This window comes from Medicago sativa, chromosome 1, assembly GCF_051527215.1.
Source record: "Medicago sativa cultivar Bolivia chromosome 1, Bolivia_mono, whole genome shotgun sequence".
NCBI classification, from domain to species: Eukaryota; Viridiplantae; Streptophyta; class Magnoliopsida; order Fabales; family Fabaceae; genus Medicago; species Medicago sativa.
The window spans coordinates 33,577,106-33,581,472 of NC_140749.1; the positions used below are offsets into that span (position 1 = coordinate 33,577,106).

At 32.4% G+C, this 4,367-nt stretch overlaps 1 pseudogene; it reads left to right on the plus strand.

Moving 5' to 3' along the window:
• Positions 1-2,510: 2,510 nt before the first annotated feature.
• LOC146954469 (uncharacterized) lies at positions 2,511-3,758 on the plus strand (annotated as a pseudogene).
• Positions 3,759-4,367: the final 609 nt, after the last annotated feature.

A 4,367-nucleotide genomic window follows, 5' to 3' on the forward strand; every position in this document is an offset into this window, starting at 1 on the left:
AAGTCTTTTTTCTTTTTTTTTGTTAATGAAATCGTTGAAGTTTTATTATTATTATTATTATTATTTTATTTTATTTTAATTCAGCTTATTATTACTTGTTGTTGCTTGTTTTTTTCTTTCATGGTCAATTCACCTATCCATGTCTTGTTGTGTAAAATCTTGACCGGAATTTTTTTTCACTGCACAACCTTACTATTACCGAATTAGCTGAATATAACTCGTACTCATTGAATCAAATTGAAAATGAAATTCACTAAAAACGCACATAGTTTTAAAAAAATAAAATAATTTACCATGAGAACAGAAATATACAAATCAAAATTTGCATAAAATAGCTACAGCCTACAGGCAAACGAACAGTAAAAACTCGGGACATGTTTACACTTCACATGTTCCCACTTAAAACCTCTCTCAAGCATGCAGGCCATTTATTATTTTTTTTTTAAAGGCTGATGCTGGCTATTGAACTTGTTCCTGTTGGCACACTACATTATCCATCCTCAAAGCTGTGCATTATTTTTATTGATACTTATTGTTGTTGGAGTATCAGATACAGCTTACATAAAATGCAAATCTTCACTTCTAGCTAAAATAGGATAATCACAACCTAGTAGTGTTTTTTTCACTGTTAATTCACCGATCCTGCATGTCTTGCTGTGTAAAATCTTGGCTTTATTTTTCTGTACATTAATCTATATGCTTTGTTTCATTTTTTTTCTTCCATATATCTATACATTAATCATAATTTTTTTTCTTTCTTTTTTACGTTCTGCTTTTCTGTCTATATGCTTTGTTTCATTTTTTTTCTTCCATATATTGATCATGGCCTTGTTTTATATATAAATATGTTTGTTGTAGTTTATTACATGTCTACATGTAATTGTAGTATAAGAGTTATATAATCTAGAAATTAATTTTATGCGATTAGATGGATCATCAAGATCAGGAAATTGCTATCAATAGATGGTTTGATTTGCGCCGAAGAGCTATAGCTCAGCTTATGTGTGCTGTTGTCTTCTGTTATTTTCGAATCTCTCGTAAAAAAAAAAAAGCTATAGTATGAGCTCTCAGAGAGAAAGGGTGCGTGAAGAAGTAATGTATCGACTTAGAAATAGTGAAACTAGTAGAAATATAATAAGAATGGGTCCTCAAACTTTTTTAAAGTTATGCGATATGTTAGACAAAGAAGGGGGCTTACGACCTACAAGATGGTCAAGTGTGGAAGAACAAGTTGCAAAATCACTTTACATACTAACCCATAATGCTAAAAATCGTGAAGTCAACTTTTGGTTTCGTCGTTCGGGTGAGACAATTAGCCGTCATCTCCATCAAGTTTTGAAAGCTATTCTTGAATTGGAAGAAAAGTTTATTGTACAACCTGATGGATCAACGATCCCCTTGGAAATTTCTAGTAGCACTAGATTCTACCCATATTTTAAGGTACATTTTTATATTAATAAAATATTAGCAAGACTTGAATAAATTATATATATTGATAGAAAAATACTATATTGTGTCAGGATTGTGTTGGTGCTATAGATGGAACACATATACGAGTCAAGGTATCTGCAAAAGACGCCCCTCGTTATCGTGGTAGGAAAGAGTATCCAACACAAAATGTTTTAGCAGCGTGCACTTTTGATTTAAAGTTCACGTATGTGCTTGCGGGATGGGAAGGCTCCGCCTCTGACTCAAGAATAATAAAGAATGCATTAACACGAGAAGATAAACTTAAAATTCCTCAAGGTAATATAAGAATCAACATAAAGTTATAACTACTTATATTATATACTTCAAACTATCACATTTATTATTTACCTTTACTGTAGGAAAATATTATCTAGTTGATGCTGGCTTCATGTTGACAAGTGGACTTATTACGCCTTATAGAGGAGTTCGGTATCACTTGAAAGAATTTTCGGCAAGAAATCCACCCCTAAATTATAAAGAATTGTTTAATCTTCGGCATGCTTCTTTACGAAATGCAATTGAAAGAGCCTTTGGTGTATTAAAAAAAAGATTTGAGATTTTATCAAATTCAACAGAACCCGCTTATGGAGTCAAAGCTCAGAAATTAATCATTTTTGCATGTTGCATTCTTCACAATTATCTAATGAGCACAGAACCAAATGAAGACCTTATAGCTGAAGTAGATGTCGAACTTGCAAATCAAAATGCATCCCATGACAATCATGAGGCATCAAGAAGTGATATGGATGAATTTGCTCAAGGTGGAATTATAAAAAATGGTGCAGCGCATCAAATGTGGTCAAATTATAAAAATAATGGTCAAACCTAAATGGATTACATTGCAATTTATATTATTATTTTGATTTTGGTTGTTCTTTAATGAAGTAGTACTGAATTTATTGAATTATGGTGTTTATTATATATGTGTGTGTTTGGACTAAATGTATATTTGAAATTGATGTCAAGTGAATGATATTGGAACTTCATGTTAATTATATTTATTAATGTAGTTATGTTATAATTGACCATTTTCATAGATTATGACATCGAAAAAGCAATTGTCTACCAACAATGGTAATTCTGCGGCTTTGACCTGGAACCAAGCCATGGGATGCTCTTGTTGATGCTCTCATGGAAGAATTTGAAAAAGGTAACAAAGTTAACGGTACCTTTACGACAATAGCATATAACAATGTTACAGATGAACTCGTGAGATTGTTTGGTGACAAAATTGATAAGGTGAAGATACAAAATCGTTGGAAAACTTTGAAAAGAAACTACAGTGAGTATCACGAAATTTTAAAGGTGGTATGAGTGGGTTTTCTTGGAATTCAAATACACAGTTATGGGATGCGGAAGAACCAGTTTGGGCTGCTCTAATTGAGGTAAATTTTGTAAATCTTGTATTTTAAAATATTTTGATTGATCAAAAATTTTACAACTTGTGTCAAACTTACTTTTCAGTCGAAACCAAAAGCAGCACATTGGAGAGTTGATTCATTTCCAAAATATATAAAGATGACAATACTTCATGGGCCTAACCGAGCTGATGGAGATGAATCTGGAACTTTCAAAGAGACCAGAAAACGAGGGGCATCGATCACCGAGGAAGATTTTGTTGAAACTATTCAAGATATTGATGACCGTGTTGCTCAGAATGAGGTAACTTTGGAGAGCTTTGATGCTCCTGATTATGACTTTACTTTACCTGAAACACAATCATATGATCCTTCAACCATGGCAGGTGGTGGAAAAAGGAAGAAATTGAAAGCGGCTAAGAATAAAGAGACATACAATGATATTATTGAACTTAAAGAGTCAATGAAAGTGGTTGCAGAGGCACTCAGAGAAGGAAATGCTGCAATACGGGAAGGAAATGAAATAACGAGAGAACCATAAACATGAGTTGCCTCCAATTTCAGGAGAAGAAACTTGGAATTTATTAGAGGAGTGTGGATGTGACCCAAATTCATTGCCTAAGATATATCGTGTTGTCATGAAAGATGTAGACATACTTAGAATGATTCTTCAGTGTCCACCCAAAGCACGCAAAGCAGTGATAATGGAAACTGTCTTTGGCTCTTCTGATTAATCATACTATGATGGTGTTATGATGTTTATGAGTTTTTTTAGGGAATGTTTATGAGTATTTTATTTGCACTTTATAATGTTTCTGAATATTTGGAACACTGAATATTTTGTTTTTTATTATCATTATTTTTTTTAAGGAGAAATAGTTAATCGTATTCATAGTCACTTTCATGTGTCTTTTTTTTTTTTGAGTAAGTAGTCACTTTCATGTGTCTTATTTGTTCATATGCAACAAATTTCATTTATCTTACAATTGTTAATTAATAAGCACTATCCATGATTTTGAATATTCTTATGTCATATATTTAAGAGCTATGCTATTTTTTACGAAAGTAATTGGCAAAAAATGCAAGGATTACAAAGAATTACTCTTATAAAAAATTTTACAAAGAATTGCTCTTATAAAAAAAATACTACAAAGAATTGCTCCTATAAAAACGACAAAAAAAAAAACAATATGATGCATGGAGCAAAATACATGAGCCGTTTAAGATAAAATAGTAGCTTAGATGTGTGCTTGTCTTTTGTCGGTTTCTAAAATCGTAAAAACAGGCAGTTTCTTTTATTTAATTAAATTTAAGGGTGAAACGGTAAAATACTTTTAAAATCCCTCCCCTCCCCTCCCCTCCCCTTGTGAACCAAACACACTTTTAATTAAAAATATCTCCCCTCCCCTCCCCTCCGTTAAAATCCCTCCCCTCCCCTCCCCTCCTAATTCTCGAACCAAACGGACCCATCGTATCTGAATCCGATACCGTATTTGGAAAAGAATACGAAATTGATGAAAGCAATTTGTTATTAAATCA